At 46.5% G+C, this 21,681-nt stretch overlaps 1 protein-coding gene across 1 annotated transcript in view; it reads left to right on the top strand.

Annotated features, from left to right (window-relative positions):
* The first annotated feature begins 1,682 nt into the window (after positions 1-1,682).
* Positions 1,683-21,681, top strand: part of CTPS1 (CTP synthase 1) — a 331,500-nt gene continuing 311,501 nt past the window's right edge. The window contains exon 1 of the mRNA XM_069623054.1: positions 1,683-1,900. The gene's annotated coding sequence lies outside the window, so the exon portion shown is untranslated. The remainder of the gene's footprint in view (positions 1,901-21,681) is intronic.

Here is a 21,681-nt window from a genome sequence, read left to right as displayed (position 1 = left end):
AGCATGTGCAGCAGTGCAGAAAAAGAAGCAAACATGCAGCTGTGGTAGGGTGACCAGACATCCCGGTTTTGCCAGAACAGTCCAGGAAATTGGAGCTCTGGCCCCCTTTGTCAACATTATGTCACCAGTGGAAACTGCAGTAGGTCTTCATAGCTGGCAGGCACAGCTCACACATTAGAGATGCTGCATTTTACAACTTACGATGGTGTTAGTTGGGATAACTTGAGACACTTAGACCCTCTTCTCCAACCGCTACTGAAGTGTAGTGCCTTGACAGCCATTTTTCACGAGTCAGTGCTACTTTTATGTTAGTTGCCCTGTCCCGATTTTTTACTTTTTAAATCTGGTCCCCCTAGGCAGTGGTAAAAATGGCATCACCATGGGGCTTAATTTCATACCGGGTGAGTCAATTGCTGTTAAAACAGTGAAAGCCGTGTTGTGCAGATAAAAGGTGAAGAAAGATGGCATATACACACTACAGTTTTGTTGCAAGCCCATGAATACAGCAAAACGCCACTGCCATTTGGAGGTGGAAAACATGCAAGTATGCTTACCCAGCGCTGGTCATTGACCAGGCTCTTGGCAGATCCGGCACCAGATGTCTAGCCAGATCACCGGATCCAGGCAGAGTCAGCTGCCCAAAACCCCTGCTCTGCACTGGGGGGAGGAAGAAAAAAAAACCTGAAAACAAGCTAACTTCCTCTGGTGACCCCATGCAAGAGGTCACAAGAGGAAGTTAGTCCTCAGCCACGACCCAGTTCATTTATGCAATGTTTGTCGGATACCTGTATCTGACAAACATTGCATAAATATACAGGTATTCAACAAACATTGCATGAATAAACACCCCTATTAACATCACACATGATGCAGCCACCGAACTGCTTTCAGAGGGGAGCTGTGCTTCAAGTATAAAAAAACGTTGCTTATTGCAAACAGAAATCATCCTGTTTGAATAGTACCCAAGGGTTTTTTTTATTAAATGGTATGCAAATTGTGCATTTTAAAGACTATTTACTCAGCAAGACTGGTCAAAACTATTATCCGCATAGTGAAGTAACTCATCACCAGTGCCATGGAAGTGGTTTAAAGCGGAATTGATATATCGTTTGGAAAAGCAGCAGCATGAAAGAAATAGCACCGTTTTAAACTATTATTTTGGACATTTCCTTTGATGGGGGGGGGCGCAAATACCAACTCCACTCCCCTTAACCCCACCTTCTCGGGCAGCGCCCCCGCCAAAATCCTCCACCACCTCGGCCCATGTGGGATCCCCACCCCCAATCCCCCCCCCCATCCCCATTTCCACCACTGCGCTTACCAAACAATAAATCCGACTTGCCGACAGCCGAATTTGCAATCAACATTTGCCCTGAAATTCCATCGGCGTTTGCAGCACTTCTGTTTGGGGTCTGTTTGGGGTGGGGAGGAAGAGAAGGTAGCCAGGGATGGGGATACTACTGCGGGTCTATAGACTAGACTCGTATTCCTCATGGGGATAATACTTACCAGCAAAGACGACACAACAAGACCCGCTGTTGCTGCAACCAATATCAAAATAGTAAAAACAAACTGACCGGCACCTAAATATATCTGGCGCTTCGAAACACTTCCGAAATGTATAAGCGCCTTATAAACGATACTGAGTCGTCCTTTACCCATGATTCTTTTCCTAAGCACGCAGACGTCCTACGTGAGACGTCAAGGCGACTTAACGGCATTTAAGAAATACGTAAAAACGTCAACACTTCTTAAAGGCATTCCAGAAAATGTCGGCAAACTTTTAAACAAATACAATTCTATCCGGTTTCGTATGCACTTTAATTGTGGGTTTCAAGTGATGATGAAGGCACCATAAGGCTTCCCTTTAGGCTCCTTTTTCGTTTCCAGGCAGCATCAGGTCAGTGTATGCCATGCAGCTCTTGTAGTGAATTTTATATGCATTTATTTTAGCATTCATTAACTTGGATCGTTCTTACTCCTTTGTTATATTGGCGAGAGAGGCCTTTTTGCATCCTCTGGAAATGCACGTTGGTCATAGCTCTCAACGTTTTGTAACCACATGGCGAGTGAAAACACCCATTTGTTTTTGGCGGGTAAAAGCCCATTCATTTACATGAAAGTATAGGGAGCTTGACTGGTGAGGAAGATGCTTTCTGGGCGGGTGACACCGCCCAAAAGCATGTCACTTGAGACGTATACTTGAAGGGGCTGCGGCTGTAGTTCGTTGTATTGTACTTATCACATGTTGACATTAAAAATTGTAAGTACGTGACTTTTTAAACATCTGGTTTGAAACTACACGGGGCAGCCTGGTGATGTTATCGGAGACACCGTAGCTTCTCCGAAGCTCATTTACGGTACAGTTCAAGCTCTGGAATGCTCGCAGACGCAGTAACTGCTTTGCAGCTACTACACTTTGAGCCAGTCGCACATTCCACATAACTTTTTTGGTTATATATAATCTAACCTGCGGCGGCTAAAGATTGCAGACGTGTACTGTCTCCAGTTCCAGTGCCCATTCTGAAAGTAATGCTTCTCAAGGGGTAATGTCTGCATATCCGGAACTTTCTCTGGGTCTAATGACCCTTCTGTCGATAATGACTGCAGGCAAAGTGTCTGTTTTATGTGTAATGGCTACAGACACAGAAACAGCACCCCGGTGTATATCGGCAGCATTACCAGCTCCAGTGCTGGTCATTGGGCCGGCTCTCGGCGGATCCGAAATCCGGCACCAGACATGGAGCCGGATCTCGGGATCCGTCCAGAGTCAGCCGCCCAAGATCGTGAACCATGCTGGAGTACTTTATAAAAAAAAAAAAAAAAAAACACCCGCGACGGCAGAATTGTCTTTTACTGCGGCTTTGACACTATAAAAGGCAATTTTTTTAACGTATTCCAGCATTGCTGGATGCACACTACGAGCACCGCCCCCACTTAACTCCTCCCCCACCCGGCCCTTGTGTTGTGGGATCCCCCACCACGTTTTTTCCATTTCCACCACTGACCAGCTCCGGAACTAATGACTTCAGACGCAGTACGCTCATCAGCTAAATCTGACAATACCTACCCTTGGGCAAATAATTACAGACATGGTACCGGATCTGCGATACCGATTCCAGACACAGTACCTGTCCTGGAACTAATGACCTTTGATACAATATCCTCTAATCCGTTACATATGACTGAATACCTGAATGATAGCATGCACAGTACGTATTCTGGGGCTAACTATTCCAGTCGCAGTATCTGCGCTGGAGCTAATGATATTTAACACAGTACCTGCTCATGAGCAAATCTGGGGTCAATGACTGATGAAACAGTAAAAACCCATGCACCCTTTCCTTTTCGTGTGCCCTTTCCCATTCCTAATTCCCCTCAGACATCTTCAGCTACACTCTCTGAAATGAATGAATAGCTTAAAGAAGTGATCCGTAGGGGCAAACCCTGGCACCACGATTTTCAAAACGTGTTTGGCGCAACTGATGGGATGCTCATTTACTTCCCTTGCGCCAAAACCGGTGGAGGGGGATATAAAATGTATGGGTAAGTCACTACTGATCCTCTTGTGTAATATGAGTGCTGTGTGTGAATAGGCGAGTGACTGTTGTCAACAAATGTGTGTTTGTGCTGGGCCAGGGAGCTGATTTTGGCTGATGAGGGCAGCACAGTAACGATGCACTTAAAACATTTTTTATTGGCGCTGTAACTCGCCTTCTCGACCCCCACATTCTAACCTCCCACCCGCGATCCCAACACATGTAACCAACAATGTACCCAGTCCTGTTCCCCTCCCCCCCCCACCCCGAGCCAATCTGTAAATGGCTCCGGGTGATGATGTTTCTGTGAGTGGTCGGCTCTCTTACAAGCCGTTGTATGGCCCTTGCACCGTTTGAGAATCCCCTCACCCTCTCCCATAGTCCTCGCCTCCCCTAGAATCTTCAGCCATATCTCCTCCCAGCTGCCTGTGAAGGTGCCCTCCCCAAGTGGAGTGGGTACCAGCCCCAGCAATATCACTTTCATCGGGCACCATGCGGCCTGCAAGTCCCGCTGCAGGTGATGCAGGACAATGTCCCAGTCTCAGAGAAACCTTTGGTGATCCCCCTTGAATCGTCTAGGTCACCCACTCCTGTGCCACAAAGTTCCAGATTTTACTAACCCTTTTTGTGTTCTGTGGGGCAGCTTTTTGTTTCCATTTGTGTGCCACCACAAGCATTGCTGCCGCTATCGGGATAATGTATGTCTTGGAGTTTTTGAGGGTAGATTTTCCAGAACCCTGCCCATTCCCGGGATGGCCGTCCCTACGTTGTCCGGCATCCGACTTCCAAAAATGCTATTAATTGCTGCACAGATCATGTCCTAATAAGGCTGTTGACTGGGCATCCCCACCAGATAATGCTTCCACAATCACAATTCCCCACATCCCCTCCAGCAGAGCGCTGAGGCCGTTGGGTAGAATTTATGTAGTTTTTCTGGGGTGAGATGCGATTTTACCATTATCATCACCCACATCTCCTGAATCTGGATGGCCTGCGTGAGCTTGGGGATATCTGCCCATAAACAAGTCCTAATTTCCCCTTCCAACGGCTGCCCCACCGCAGTTTGCCACTGCTCCATACAGTTCCATGCCTGGCTCCTGGCCCCTCCTGCTATAATCCCATCTAATGCTCCTACCAAAGGCCTGTCCCTGTCTCCATTTTTACGAACCGTTCAAAGGGAGTTAGATCCCTGGTGGCTGCTGACCTGACCATTGGGTTCCTAAGCCAGTGCCTCAGTTGAGAGTACCAATACCTATCCCCCCTCATCTAGCCCAAAGCCCTGCTTGCACTGTGCAAAGGAAATGTCCTGACCCAAGAACATGTCACGTAGTTTGCAGCACCCTGCCACTGCCCACCCATTGAAGGCACCCTTTTCCATGCCCGGTGTGAACTGGGGATTCCTAAACTGCGACGTCTGAGGGGAAGGTGGTCAAGCTCATCCCATCAGTCCCCCACTAGGGCCCCTATCCTGCTAAGGTACATGTTTACAGGTCCATCCCTCTTGGGTCGCCACAAAACCTCGTCCAACGGCGAGCCCACCGCTGCTTTTTCCATTCGACACCAGACCTTCCTGCGCTCACTCCTGAACCAATCCCAGATCGCTCTGATTTGAGCCACAAAGAAATGAAGGCAGAAGTTTGGCGCTCATAGCCCTCCCTTGCTTCTGGGAGACATTAGCATCTGCATAGCTACCCTGTGCCTCTTGCGTTTCCAAATAAATGATCCCACATGTTTTTGAAGGGTCCTGAAGAAAACTTGGGGCACCCCCACTGGCTGGGCCGTGAAATTGTTGGGGACAAACTCACAGGTTGGTCCGAGGGCAACTAGGAGTTCAGACTCAGAACTCGTGTAAGGCCCAACACCTTCCTTTCCCAAAAAGGAACACAAGCCCAGACAGACAGCAAGTTCAAACTGCAGTTTATTACAGCCAAAACCAACAGGGATCAGTGCAAGGTTAGATGAGAATCCTGGAAAATCTCGACACACCCTGGCTCTGTGCAGTTTTGTCCCTTCCTGACGTCAGTGACGCTACAACTTGGGGCCCTTCTCCAGAAAACCTAGCATTGCGTGCGATTGGGCGTGGTAGTCCACCTCTAGTGGACCCTATGTATATTCGTTCACTGGCTCTCTCATGTCAGGTGGCTGGCCTTGCCCGTTGCTACCCACCCCTAGGGTCCTGAACTGTGATTGGCTTTAGCTGATTTCTCCAGGCCTGGGATCTGAAATGGTTCTCAGCTCGAGGTGTACCTTTTCAAGGTAACTATAACTGTGTCTACATTGTAACTCGGGTGCACCACCAAAGTCTATGCGAGTGCTCGTTCATATCATGCCCTCGTCTCTTGCTATAATGACTCTGTTGCAAGCTGCTGTCTGGCGGCATGAGACCGATCCTCTTCCCAGCGCCGGTTTCGATTCATCATCCAAGCTGTCGAGTCGTGTGTTCAGAGACTGTGTTTTGGGGTTCTGGAGCTCCGAATTACTCCGATTTTATGTGGATGTATTCATATTTATTGCAGCTGGTTAACTGCTGTTCGGGGAATGGAATGTTACTCGTATCGGTGGCCTTGGCAACAGGCCCTTGTCCCACACGGTTGCTCTCTTGTTCAGCCTGAATTCAGCTCAGCTTTTGCTGAGACAGTTGTGGCCTACTGTAATTTTCCTAAGCCATGACAGTGCTTCTACATGTTTGTTTTATTCTATAGTTCTCCACATGTTAGTAATACATTGGTTCTGTCAGGTCCCATAGGTGCTCCTGTAGTTCCATTAGGTTAGTTGCATGCAAGTATCTGCACGCTCGCTCAGGATCCCTTGCTTCTTGCGGTTTCTGCGTTGTTGCGGTTAAGCTAATGACAAAATAACAAAGCAAAGGCAGTATGTATGTATGTATCTGTCCTCTATCTTATATAACTGTTCCATATGTGGTTTTCATGTATTGGGGTGCGTGTTTTGTGTCCCGATGTGCGGTTGGCATGTACACTTCGTGTCTAATGCTGCTATGTCATGGTGTTTCTAACGACGTTGGGTGCTGTAGCTTCTTGAAGCTTTAGTAGATACTGTCAATTGCAGTCTCCTTAGTTGTATACTGAGGCTCCTCCTCCACCCTGGGTAGCGTTTGTACTGCTCCTGGGTGGTATGGTTGGCTGAGGGGGTACCTCTTGACATGCTTATCTGTCATAGGATCACTAGGAATATGTCTGAAATGGTATGGGCGATCGTGGTATCTGCAGTTCTTCTTCCGGGTTGTGCATCTTGTGGGAGGGGGGGTAGGATTCGACCATCCCACTTCAGTCCCCCCCGCCCCCCTCCTCTGGTCGACTTGTCAACCAAATCTCGATAGTTCCACCCCTTTTCTCTGGGCCACCATATCTTTGTTACTCCTCCAAGGTGTCCATAATTGTTTGCATGGTCATCAGAAGACAAATGCATGTAACAGCACGTTCTTTGGGGTTGCACCAAACCCACTTCCCTTCATAGATTCTTGGATCACAGGGATTGTCCACCTTTATTGTTCCTGCCGGGAATAAGTCACACTGTGCAATCTTTTCTCTCAGCCTATATCTTTAACAATGTCATCCTTTGTTCCCCCTAGGTTCACATCCATCAGGATCTTCATTCCAATAGCCTCTTCTCCTGTTTTGTTGCACCTTCCGATGTGTTGTATCTTGCATAAGTATGAATGAGGTCTGAGTCAGTGTGATAGCTGTGTTGGAATGCTAGGGGAGCTTGGAGTGTTGGGGCACCTGGGGATTCCATAGGTGACGGTTAGGGACTTGGAGCTGGGCAGGGGACCAGGGAAGAAGCTACTGATGATCTCTCTCGCCTATATTCTATACTGAACCTGTAACCAAGAGAATAAAGCATGTTTCCTTTCCTACATACCTGGGTCAGCCTGGTTCCTGCTCCTTGTTGTTTCTGGCCCAGGGTAGATCCTGCAGGAGGCAGGATACATCACAATGCATATCTTTATCCCACATACTGATGATGCTCCCAGTTAGAGCACTGCAGCTATCACCTTCAGTCCATCAGACAGCCATGACGGCATCCATGACCATAGATATGCTAGCCAGCTCTTGTCCTTTCCTGTCCCAAGTGCTTCATCTTTCAACACATTTGTGCCAATTGTGCAACTGCGTCTGCAAGAGTTCCATTATCTTCGTTGGCTGGTATAAATGTGCAACAGAAACTCGCTATTTTTGCACAAACTCCTCCTTCCATCATTATGAGGCGATCCAGAATGTATCTATTCTGGAGCGCCACCAACCTTATTGTTCTGAGCTCTTCCTGTATGGCGTTGAACCCATTCACTGTTGAGTTAATTGTTACCATCATCTCCCAATGAGTGATCTGTAACTATTTGGCATTTGTGTACGTCTGTATTCCTGGTAGCAGTGATGCAAAGAACATTTGTGAGCTGCTGAACAGCCTGTGTTCTGCTGGACCCTCATCCAGTGCCGCTTCGATTTATCTGAGAAATAATTCCCCACTCTTTTCACTCTGGCCGGTTTCTCTGCTTCCCTTGTCTCGGTTGATGGTTCTGTCTCCACTGACCTCTTCCTTTGTCTGTTATTCTCCATGTTTGGGAAGTCACCAAGCTTCATATCCTTCTCGGGTACCACCAATGATGGCATTTTGATGTGCCCCAAGGAGCATACTCCCTGGCCTCACATTCAGGTGGCAATTTATCATAGGCTTTTGATCCACACGCCCAATACTGGTCCATCAGCACTGCGGTTCCTGCTCTCGTTTCTGGAAGTTGTTCCACTGTCTTGCATCCTTTGTTCTCCCCAACCTCTACGTCCCCATTGTTCTGGTAGCACGGGGCTGGTGTCTTCAGGGGAATTATTGTTATCAGTTCAGCGTCGTTGTCCACCCATGTCAGCAAATGTGCATTTGTACTCCACTTCTTTAGGCACTTGTCATTTTCTTCCTGCACCTTGTTCACTGCTGACTGTGCTAAGGTCAGTGCTTTACTTACCACCACTCAGTCGTCATTAGTGTATACTCGTCCGTAGATCAGAATCTGTGGTCTTTCCCAGCAGTCAGGCTCCATCTCCTTCACACTTGTCCAGGGACATGGTAATTCCTTCAGTGTGATAGTCTATTTCTACTTTCTCTGGTCCGTCAGTGATGCACTGCAATCCTTCATGTAGCTGCCAATAATTGTTCATCATATCTAGTGTATTTATGTAATTATCTTCATAGGGGGAAGTTCCTGTGGACATCATCTCAATGTTGCAGTCTTCCCTTGGAATCTTCCTCGCGTCTGCACCATTGCGAGATACATCAGGCACTGTGCTCTTGCTGCAGGTATTTCTGTTGCAATGAACGTTTGAATAGCACTCATGGTGAGGATTAAAGAGCAGGCATAACGACTGTCTCAGGTGGTGTCCCTGCCCACTTTGAACATGTGCTTGTACCAAATGTTTGTGACCCGTGCTGTGTCTGTGAGATACATGTAACTCCCTTCATGTCTGCATCAACACTGCGCTTACCTCTCCTTACCTTGGCAGCATCTTCTCTTCCACCTGAGATGGTTGTCCTCCCTGGTAGGGTCGGATTAATGTTAGTAGAGGGTAGAGTGGCAGCATTCATAGCAATGTAAAGTAACAAGAACACAATCGCCAGTATACCATAGGGAATCAATAAACACACCATGATAATAATCTTTATTGATTATCATACCCACTAGCGCTGCTGCATCCTGGCTGCTTATGATATGATAAAGTTGCCCGCCTGAAAATCACGAAGAAAGGCATTATTTTGTTAATACTTCCAACTAAATAGTCACTGATGGCGATCCAAAGACTTCCTTCAAAAACTTTTCTTACTAAGGGATCTCTTAGTGTGGGCAGAACGTGGTATGATGTGATATGGCATTTGTAATGTGCCTACACACAAGTGTTTCAAGGCACGATGAGGCAAGGAAGGGGTAATATAGGGAGGACAGAGACAACTGTCTTACTATGCCAAGTGACTTTGAGATTGCGCAAGTGCAGGGGAGGGGTGAGGGGTCAGGAGGGAGGGGAAAAGTGCCACAGTAAAGGGGAGGGGGCAGTGCTGTACATGGGATCAAAACAATAACAAGAAGTGCGGCCAGCAGGTGGTGGCAGGTGCAAGGGTAAGTGCAGATAGCAGGTGTCCAAAAGTGCAGGTAGGGGGACTGTAGGGTTACAGATACAGACCCAAGTGGAAGGATTGCCGAGAGGCAGTGCGGGTGTGCAACTGGGCGGGCAGGGACCCAGGCCCGAATTGGAGGGTAGCTAGGTGACCTGTGCAGTATTAGACAGGAAATCAGCAGGGGAGAGGAAGAAAGAACGCAGAAGCAAAGATGAACGTCTAGAGGTGCTTCCGGAACCAGAGTTTCAGAGAGGCAGGAAGGCTGTTCCATAGGGATGTCCTACTACCAACTCGCTGCATGGAGAAGCGACTGACCCTGAGGGAGTTGGAGGTGGAGGAGTGAAGAGCTTGAGTAGGAAGGAATTTGTGAAGAGAGTGTGGTAGGTATTGAGGACCTGGGCCCCAGAAGGCCTTGTGGACAATGCAGAGGGTCTTGAACTTAATCCTTGCAGCCACTGGGAGCCAATGCAGAGATTTCAGTGCTGGAGAGATTTGATCCCTGAGCTTCAGGGCAAGGACAAGTTTTACAGTCATGTTCTGGATGAGGGGCAGAGAGTAGAAGCAGGCAGATTTAGAAAGATGCTTTTGCAGCAGTCCAGCCTAGAGAGAACCAGAACTCTAGAGACAGTGAGCTTCTGGGGGAAGGAGAGGAAAGGAAGAATACCTCTGAGGAGGTGCAGTTGGTAGTTTGATGTCAGAGCTGTGAGGAGAAAAGGAGATTGTGGAGTCGAAGATGACCCCGAGGTTCTTAGACTCACAGGTGGGAGGAGGAAGAGGGCCAAGGGAGGCTGACCAGAGAGTGACCGGAAAGGAGGGTGCAGGTGTGCCGATGAGGAGCATCTGTCTTACTGGCATTGAGGCAGAGATCATTGGAGGCACACCACTCCTGAATAGCTGACAGAAATGAGAGAAGGCGAATAGCTGGCAGAGGGTAGGCTGAAAACGAGCTGAGTGTCATCCGCATAGCACTGAAAGTTGGAGCAAAGGGCGGCAATGCGGTGGGCGAGAGGTGCCAGGTATTGGTTGAACAGCCAGGGAGAGAGGTTAGACCACTGGTGAACACCACAGGTGGAGAGTGAGATAGAGGAAAGGAATGACCCAAGTTGGACCTGGGAGGGTCGATCGGAGAGGAACGAGATCAGCCAGGCCAGGGCCTGATCGGTGATACCCACGTTATCACTGAGACTATTGAGCTACATGGCATGGTTGACTGTGTCAAAGGCAGAAGAGAGATCGAGTAAGATGAGGACAGAGGGGAGATTGAAATCACTTGGAGCTCTAACCTTGATTCTAATCTGGCACACACCCAAGTCTCGCCCAGCATGTAGTGCGCAAATGAAATCCTTATTTATTTGATCTAGAAGTTCAATATTCTGAATGATATACCACTCATATCACACTCTTCTCCTGACACCCTACCCCTCACCCCTGCCCCCTTTGGTTACACTGAACCAGGAATCAAGCTAGTTTGCAAAGGTAATTATTTATTTATGTATTTAGAATTTAAATCACAATATATTTTAATAGGCCACAACAATCACCAATGGGGTGACAGAACACTGAATAATATCTTTAATGCACTAGGAATCCAGTAATGAGCACGAAAACAAATTCAGCCCAGAAAAGAATACTTTTGGATTGCTTTAGAACAGATAGCACTATGGTTGGGGGTTCTCCCTGCAACACCCCTCAACCCACCAATAGGCAATTTAAATATATGTGAGAAGAGAGCAGGTACTCTCGAATAACACAGATCAAACAGAACATCACTACCACCTTCCCCCTTTAAACGCAAGAGAAAAACGGAATTGACTTTTCAACTGTCAGAATGCTGTGAAATTGGCTGAGCAAAGACACCAAATGTGGTCAAAATGCTTAAATTATTATACATTTCTACGGGAGCCGCTTTGAACAGATGCAAGCAAACAAAAGCAATGATTTAATCGAAAGAAAACAGTTGGGATCTCAAAGTGGGAAATAATTTTAAGCTAATTCACACGTGTAAAACTTTTCAAAATGTCAATTCACAGCAAACCTTTCTTTATTTTTTTATTTTTTGCTGTAACTGGTCAATGGCACTGTTTTGGGTTATGGAGATGGCTAAGGATGTCGGGCACAGGTGGGAGTTGTAATTCCGCTTCTATCTTTAAAACCGAAGGAGTTGTAGTGTTTTTCGAGGCGTTTTTGCCAAATAGGCGCGAAAATGGAAAACTGAAATTCGGGTTTAAAAATGACAGATAGGTTTTCTTATACTACATTAAGGACTACGAAAAAGAATGCCATTCAGGAATCAGTTATTCATGGCCGATCAAAACTCTTCATGCGTGATACTCTAGTTTCCGTTTGGTTTGGGAATTACTTTTCTTAAATCAATAAGGAGTTATGGTTTCGTAACACAGATGAGAGAAAAGTCAGCGCAAGGATAGTTCTAACAATACTATGGTTCTGAATTAAAGATGGGATGGGTTTGACATTGGGATCATACAATGCAGATATATTATGGGTCACTGTTCTTCCTATTCATACTTAGTCCTTTGTAATTAAATTAGACCATCAGTTCTGGTCATTGGATTGGGCAGGTCCAGCAGCAAACAGGCACTTCTAGAGGGATTTGTATCAGCAGCGCGGTTCTGGTCAATTTTGGACTGCACCTCAGACTGGATTTGGAAGGGCCCCTTCTGGTTACTGGACACGGTAGATAGCCAGATGCAAGTTTTCAGCGGGCAAGCCTAATGGTAGCCTGCCAAGCTGAATTAAAATTAAGTCCCTTCAAGTTTGGGATTTTTGCAATTGGGTCAGGCTAGCGATTCATTTTTCAATGCTAGAGTCTGGATTCTGCAAAGAAATGTGGATCTCTCAAAGAATTCTGGAGTCAGCTACAAAATCAACAGTTCTGGAATAAGGTGCTGCACGGACATCTGGATCGTTTCTGGAAGCAGGGTGTTCTGGAAACAGTCCCTTATGTGTAGTGCCCTTCCTATATTTATCCATTAGAAATTTTATGGCATGGGCAGAACTTCAAAACACAACCCCATGTCTGTGAGTTGCTACAGGCATGCACTTTGTTTTGGTTGGCAGCTTAAACAGAGCTGTCATTTTATGGCAGGATTTAGGAACTCCCGCCTGGATTTTTACCCAAAACCTACTTTTGCACAAATGTACATTTATACCATTATGTACCCTCATAAAATTGGACACATATACCTTATTTTCGATTGTCTACAATTACATTCACTTCCCATCTTTGTGAGAGCTGTATTGGGCATTCTATGGGTTTTTATCAGTTTTACCCATAACACTTTGGATTAATCATTTCTAATTTGACACATCTCTGGGTATCAGTGTATTGTGTACATGCAATTGTAAGTGCAACATTAATAGTTTTGCCACAATCATCTTTGGTTCCTTATGTAGTAAGGACTCCTACCACATCTTCAACTGTCTAGCATGAGTTCAGATTTATAAGTTTGCATTTTTCACTTGTCTACTTATTTTGGCTGTCATGTTAAATGTCATAAAGTTCTGAGGCCAAAACAAGTAATTTCCATTCAAACTCCAGTCCAGGTTTTTTTTTTTCTTACTTCCAAAGTGAGCAGATGGCCAGTCCTTTGACGTTCACTGGGAAACCTCCCCCACATCCTGCTCCACCTTGCAAAGGCCAATTCTCAGCATGTCCTTTGTTCTTTGGTCAGCCAGCAGACGAATGTCTAATACAGGCCCATTGAGTGGCTTGCTGGGATTATGCATGAACCATTAACGGCCATTAGCCTTACTGTTCTCAAGGGATTGTCAAACCGAGATGTCAGTTTTCCCAGGCCAGGCACTGTCCGATCAGGATTCACATGTGTATTGGCTTCAGACTGGATTTCTATACACTAAAATCGTTTCAGTTCACATGTAAAATATAAGTAAAGTGTATAAAGGATTGAAACATTTTAAAAGAATTAGCCCTTCACCAACATGCTTGAAATGGTGGATTTTGCAATTTTTCAGGACAAAGAAAATGCATTTAAGCTAGGTTTTACAGCCAATTTCTTTAGGCAGCTGTCAGGTTGTGATACCTGGATTCCTCTCACTTCCTGGAGGATCCATGATTCCAACACACTTTCCTTTGAATAATTCACTGGGGAAAATAACTGAATTTAGCGCCAAAACAGCACTTTGAAGATTGCCATTGATTAAGAAACTGTATTTAGGGGCATTTTCGGATTTTAGCCATTCTGTGGGCTTGTTTCCACTGACAGATGACAGCAGTGATTTCTGCTTTTACACCACTTTGCCGGTGTACTTGGCAGGGTTTGCAGCTCTTTTGGTTGGTTATGAACTCTGCACAATTTGGCACAGTGGTTATTGCCTCCTTTCTTGGCAATTTCCTTTCCTCATTGGCAAAGGGGTGCAGTGGCGTGGATAAAAATACTCCAGAGAGCAGGTCTTCATGGATGTTCAGGAGAGCAGTTTCCATGCTTCGCTTGTTCTGAAGCCAAACTGATGGTCATGGCGACAACCAACAGATTCAGTGTGAAGATTAAGCTGGTAGAACTGTTCCAGGAGTTTGCGCAGGAAAGGAGTAATGGAGATCGGGAGATATTTAGCCGGGCAGGAGGGGTTGGCTGAGGGTTTGTGGAGAAGAAGGTGCACAAGAGTGCTTCAGGGGGGAAGGGAGGGCTCCAGTGGCAAAGGAGTGGTTGCAGAAGTCAGCCAGGGCAGAAGCAAGGGTGTCAATGTGTTCCTTGCTGGTTTTGGCAGACCAGGGAAGAACCTGTTTTGATGAGACTTTCATAGATCAGACTTGTCTAGAAACCTCATCATGGGAGAACAGAGGAAAGGAAGAGCAAGTGGCAGCAGGTAGAGGAGAGAGTAGAGGGAGGAGGAGGAGGAGGAGAGGACAAGAGGACGAGAAGGTGGACAGGATGGCCTGGGTTTTAGAGCTGAAATGAGAAGCCAGGGCCGTGCATAGGGCCTAGAAGGGGACAGGAGAGGTAGAGACTGCAGCAGGATTGGCCAGCTCCTTGCAGATTTTAAATAGTTCGGCCGAGTTTGATAGATGCCGCAGAGACGCAGGCTTGGATGTGGGCTCTCTTCTTAGTGCAGACAGAGCTGGTATTGCCTCTTTGTTCAAGTTGTGGGTATGCTTGGCCCAAATATTCTCCAAATATAAGGAAATATACTGCAGGGGATCGGGATCTGAATTGTCTGGGTCTTATATAGTGTACAAATTGGTTAGAGAATGCTTCAGGGTGATCAATGGAGGGGTAACATCAGGGCAGTTCCCTATACAAATCTAACAGTCGCATCAACCTGTATGTGTGAAGGAAAAAGGACAGTGTTTCAGGCGTCAATGTGCACAAGAATTTCAATTGCTGCTTCAACTGCTTGAGATAGTCGGATCATAGGATGGCCTTGCTTCCCTAACTCATAGATTTCTGCACGCACTTGTAGTTTGTCGAGGTCTTGAACATTGGCACTAAAGGTTACTGTTGCTTCGTTGCCAGGTGCGGCCACTGCTTTGTAGGGTTTGATTTCCTGGATGTGGTTCCAGACACTTTCCTTCGAGCCTTACTGCTCGATCTGTCACGGGCTCAACAACATGAGGGCCTGTGAAGCGGGGCACGTTCCAGCACCTGAGGAAATTACGGAGGAGCACAAGGTCTCCCACCTTTACTGAGTGTTCGAGTTTATCAGTCACTCTCTTCGTTGTCTTCAGGCCTGCCCTGGATCTGCTGTATCTGGCGAGAGATAAAAGAAGCGCTAGAAACCAAGAAAGTAAAATATTCAAAAATGTCTTGCCCTAACACATCTGCAATGCTCTCACAATCGTCCTTCAATGCCCTAGTGGGAGGAGTCGGGGAGATTCATGCGCTGTCCTGTCACCACCTTGTGGGGGTGTTGAACGGTGGTCGGACCCTGGATTGTTGCGCAATTCAAAGCGTGTGAAGCCAGTTTTTCTTGGTGTTCTAAGTAGGGATGTCACGGTATTGGTGTAATGGCGGTATGATGACCTTTTTGCCAAATGTCAGTATATCATGGTTATCGCGGTATAGCAGGTGGAGTTAACTAATCTTAAAAAAAAAAAAAAAAATCTTATGAATTGTCATTTTGAAACTTGTCTGTGCATATTTTTAGCTGATGCTCCAGGAAGCTAAGGCAGCGGCAGATTTGGTCTTTCATGGCGCTCACTCGTTGATACTCTTGAATGAAAGAGTGACTAGTGGAAGTGTTAAAATGCACATTTTGAGCAACGAGCTTGCTGCTCAGTCACAGGTCATCGCTTTGAAAATCGGCCCAAGCTGAATTATTTTGGAACCATATGGCATGGGCATCATGCCCCTTGCTGCGATCAGTCAAAAGTTTGTTTTGATAACGCTTTATCCCATTAAAGGGAGAACAGTCACTCATGTGAGCTCTGAAGCCCATGCCATTTTGTTTCTTTTGTCAATGTCATAGCCAACACATACTCGCCGAAAGATTGCATATTGATCAAATCACTATAGCCTGTTTACCATCTGCCTGGTGTGTTATAAGGGTCTGATGTTGGAGTCACCACTGACCATGTAATCCTAACAGGACCGCTTTCTGTGGGCGCAGTTGATTGCTTTCTTGATTCTTGCAATACATGTTCATTTACAGATAGTGGCACAAAAACATTTTGAAAACCACAAAGTTAAAATACATTGGTACAAATATGGCCTAGACCACCACAGCCCCATCATTACCATTTACCCCAGGTCTGAGCGCGTTGGGACACTTGTCATGTTAGTGAGATGGAGGAATGCTTTCATGGGTGGTGTCACAAATCGAGGATAGACATGAAAAATATCTCACCCCATTGCTCTGGATACTTCAAATTGAATGTAGAACTTGTCCTGTATGATTGAGTCCAGTGCCATATGCAGAAGGTGAAGGATCAGACGAAGTAACAACTCTAGTGCCAATGTGTATATCTACATGGAGGACAGTGATGGGGAGCAGTTTGTATACTAGCACTGATAGGCCCAGTGTTCATACAGTCTACAGAGCTAACGTTTTTTGTGGACATGCATCAGAAGGGCATCCAGTTCATTTCCCCCCCCCCCCTTTGAATTCTGGGATGTGTAGTTCCCCATCTTTCAAATTGGTGGGAAAACTACAAATTGGCTGATCTTTAACCCGACTCTACTGATCAGAGAAAGAGCGGTCACAGCATCAAAGCTGCATTTACCTGTGGCCTCGCTCTCCCTATGCTCTTGTCTGCCAAACGTCACATCCCACAGTGTAAGATCCAGAATGTGCAGCACTTGCTTACTGCAGCCTTTCCAAATCAGATTGAAAAGGTCACTTAATAGCTGCAGGCCCTAAAACTGTATAAACAATGTGACGGTTATTATAGTTAATTTAAGCTGTTCACAGCATCTATAACGGTATACCGTTTCACCTCTAGTTCTGAGTTTTGGCAATGCACTCCTTTTCAGGCGTTCACACGCCTCATTTTCTTGCGGGTGGTACACACAGGAGAATTTGTGCTTGATGCCTAGCAGGGTTGTGATGTGCTGAAGCAGTTCATTGGCGAAGTGCGGCCCATTGTCCGACTGCAGGACCTCACATACGCCCCATCTTGGGAAAACCTCAGTGACCAGAAATGTCGCTGCTATGAGTGCATCGGCATGGGATCATGGCCCATCCTCTCTCCATCTGGAGAATGGGCAAACCACCACTATCATGTAGGGATATCCTTGACAGACTTGGATCATGTCCACGTGAAGATGCAGAAATGGTCCTACAGGTCTTGGTATGGCTCCTCTCACAACTCTGAAGGTATGCCGTGCGGTGAGCTCCTGTCAGGTCAAGCAGTTACTTATGAAATCAGCTACATGTTCGTTCAAATTTGGGCAAAGCCACGTTTCTTCAATGCGTGGAGCAATTACTTCCTTCCCTGTGTGTGATGGATGATGCAATTGTGCTAATACTGTTGAGTAATGCCAGTGGCATGACCACCTTTCCTGTGTTCTGCTGCCATAAGGCATCTGTTGGAGACATGGAACATCCTCTTTTTATCCATAGCTCTTTTCCTCCTGTGGTGCAGCTCCCTGCAATTCCATAATCTGTGTCTGTGGTAGAGCATTATACCCTTCCCTCAGTACCATGTTGGCCTCTCTACCAATTCCCACAGTTTCCCAAAATATGCTGTGCATTTGACTTCATAGTCTGTTGCTTCGTTCCCTCTTGAGATAGGGTCTTTACCCCGTAGTATGGCTTGGCATTTCACTAGCGCCACCTCCCTTGGGTATACAATTACTTCAGTCAATTTCTCTAATAAGAGTGTATGCTGCACTGGGGTCCCATCTTCCCTTCTGAACCCCCCCCCCCCCCCTCCTGTGCCATCGTGCCAGTCCTGAATGTACTGTTGATGTGACATAAGCACTGTCAGAATAAATTGTCACACACCTCTCTATGTTGTGTTCTATTGCTAAAATGAGAGCTATTAGTTCTGCCGCCTGTGCTGAATAATGGGATGGTAATTGTGTACTCACAACTACCTCACTTGTTCCGTCCTCTTTCAGTCTTACTACTGCAGTTCCAGATTTCCTGATCCCATCAGTCTGGTCAATTGTTGATGAACCATCAATAAATATACAGTATGCCCTCCCCCGCCCGACCCCTCAAGTGTGTCCTCCACCTTGCATGTGTCACTGGACATCTTTGTTCTTTGTACAGTCATGTGCATAGTCTCCTGGTTGGTGGATAGTGCTGGGTTGACTGTCCGGCATCTTACTGTCTTCATTCCTGGTTTTGATAGCATCACCTCGTACCCTGATGCTCTCTGTGTAGTCGGTGTGCTCTGGATTATGCAGGATTGCAAAAAAAGCCTGCTCCACATACAGAGTGGTGGTGCACCCCATTGTCACTGTTGACGACTTTTCCACTGAGAAGGCTGCTGCAGCCAATGACTGTTTGCATGGCTAATGTCCTCTCATCACTGGGTCAAGCTGCCCACTGTAATAACAGGAAGAACTCCTTTTTGTAGTCTGGGGTCCCTAACACCAGAGCCGTACATATTGCTTATTTCAGTTCATCAAAGGCCTCAATCATTTCTGTAGTCCATGTCAGTGTCGTTGTTCCCTTCTGGGTCTCCTTGAGTACGGTCAACAGGTGGCCTTGTGTATTTGCTGTAGTAAAAAAAAAAACATGCTCTGCAGTAATTGCACAACTCCAGGAAACGTTGCATTTCCCTCACTGTATTGGGCTGGGGTGTGTTCTGTATTGTCTCTGCTCTCTTTGGGTCAATGTGCCTGCCGTCCTTAGATATCATCTGTCCAATGTGAAGCACCTCCTTCTGACAGTACTGTAGTTTGGTTTTGTCTACTTTGTACCCTTTGTCTGCTATCACTGTCACCATGTGCACTGAGTATCTTCTGCACTCATCCTCTGTCTCGCTGCAAATCAAGATGTCAACATACTGTCTGTCTCTGTTGCCTAGATCCATCTGTATCACTCTGTTAAAGATAGATGGTGACTCGCAATACCCCTGTGGCAAACCCGTGTGTATCCACTTCTGGTTGCGGTACATGAAGCTGGTCAAATCTGGGTGTAGAAATACTGAAAAGAATGCATCCTTTAGATCGATAACCGTGAAACAGGTGGCTTCCGCTGGAATGCCACATAAAATTGTCACTGGATTTGTTGCTACTGGATACTCTGCTTCTACAATGTGGTTCAAAGGTCTCATCTGCCTCTTTGGTTAGGGGATACACTTTTACTCTTGGCAAAATTGCTCCTGGTTTCAAATTGATCTTTACTCTCCTCCCCCACCCCCACCCCCATGCTCTTTATGCACCCCACGTCATAAGGATTTGTGGTCCATAAACTGTCAGGTACCTTGGCCATGTCGTCCTCCCAGAATGTGGGTGGCGCCATTCTCTGTGGCACCTCTCTGTAATGAATCTGTAACCAGAATGTTACTCATTTCAAACACCATCTCCAATTCTAGTCTTCTCTGAATAACTCCTCACCTGCCACTGTTGTCAGCCTGCACCCCTCTGCACCTGCTTATATTCCTCTCCATGCCCTCCCAGTATCATCCGTTGCCTGCACTGCAATCCAATCCTCTCTGGCCAACACTGCTTTGGTCTAGATGGACACTATCGTTCTGTCTCTGGCCTGAACAGATATTTGTTTGGTACTCTCCATATGTTTCCTGTGATGCCTGTCATCCATGCAATGGCAATGTCTGTCCCATACTAAAACATCTCGGGGGTCAACTGGCAACCCCTCTGTACTGTGTGTCCACAATGTACCTGAACGATCTGTCTTGCACATGTGTATGCCTGGTGTTGAGCATATTATGCCATTGTCTGTGAATGAAATGGTCCTGTTTAGTCTGCTCATGATGTATTGTCCCAATATGTTAACAGGTGTCTGTCGAGAGTAAAGTAAAGGTAGTGATAAGTCGTGATCTCCTATAGATCAGGAGATGTTATCAGTGAAAGGAACTACTTCCCGAGCCCCAGTGAATCCTTGATTGTTTATGGCATCGCATGACAACTTAAATGTTCCTTCGCTAATGCATGACCTAGTCACCCCATGTCAACAAGAAAGGAAAATGTTTTGTCATCCATCGCCACCCCTATGCGTGATTCCTCCACATTGAGGGTACATAGATGGTCTATTTTCTGTGAAGGGGTTGTTCCCCCACCATGGTAAACCCTCACACTTGTCCAACTGGCACCGTCGCCACTGTCTCCATGGGCTCTTGTGTGTTGTCATCCTGTAGTTGTGAAAACTGCTGTGTGGTTCCACTTATCTGTGGTGATTGCAAGTGCCTTGGTAGTGGTGCTGCCATCTGTGGTTCCTGTGTCTGCATGTGTTTGTTCTGGTGGCATCTGCTAATATACACCCTGTGCCTGACCCTAGGGTTGTGTGTTTGGTGCGTAATAATCTTGTCCCCCTTGATATGGCTGCTGTTCTTGTCCCCAGTTTTGCTGTGTCCCCCCTGAATCGGCATGCTCGTGAAATATGTCCTAGCTGTCCAACACTGTGGTGGTTACCTCCCCTATACTGGGAAACCTCCTGGGAAGCCCCGTGTCCCCTGCTGTGTTTGTTGTTCAAATCCCTGAAACCCTCCTTGATTATGATGCATTTGTGGCACAAAGCCACGCCCCCTTTGAAATCCTCCTCTTCCTCGGAATCCCTGCTGTGGGCCGCCCCGCCCCATGTATCCTCCTCCCATGGGCGGTGCAAATTGCTATGGTGGTTGGTACTGCTGCTGAGGTGCAGGTGCTTATGGGGTGGGGCCAGTTATGACAGCATACTTTGATAACTTCTTTTGCACTAGCTTGGCCTCATCTGCATTTCTCTCTCCCACTTTTTGCTTAATCTTTTCCTGCGATAGTCTACAGTGGTGCAATATTGTGAGCTGTATTTCTGGCCATCCCGTTGCTTCAATGCCCACCAATTTTTCAAACTTTTTTGTTCTGGCTCTGGTAATCCCTGCACTAGATGTGATAAAATATGACTTTCATTTTGTCCCACACCTCTCGAGTTTCGAGGCACCAAAGCTCTTGAATCTCCTGAATGTATCAAACGGGATCTTCGTGGTCCCGCATTTTTTCATGACATAATCGCCCCAATGTCTAACTTGTCTGGGTGTTGTGTGTGTTCGTAGTGCTTGCCACACTGCTGCTATACAATTGGCGAATAGTGACCTGTCATGTGCCGTGTTCTGTGTTGTTACCCCTGGGAACCCCGCCCTCTTCAACATGTCATCAACTGCGTTACCAGGTATCAAAACTAATAATCCCTTTACGTCACCCACTGCCAACCTATGGCCCATAGCTTAATCTCATGAATCCATTTCTCCACTCCCACTCTTAAAGACGGTAGCCTGCATTCCATGTTCGTTGTGTGTGTGTTTTCAAGGTACATACTGAGGTCTCGCCCCTCCCCTCTCTAGTAATGGCATCTGTAAGTATGCTGCCCTCTCTTCCGGTACGCTTAATTTGTATGGGCCCTCTCTAGTCTTCAATGTCTGTGCATATGTCTGCTGGTTCTA

The sequence above is a fragment of the Ambystoma mexicanum genome, chromosome 11 (genome assembly GCF_040938575.1).
Source record: "Ambystoma mexicanum isolate Mex_15411 chromosome 11, UKY_AmexF1_1, whole genome shotgun sequence".
Lineage (NCBI taxonomy): Eukaryota > Metazoa > Chordata > Amphibia > Caudata > Ambystomatidae > Ambystoma > Ambystoma mexicanum.
This window is presented reverse-complemented; position numbering and strand designations above follow the sequence as displayed.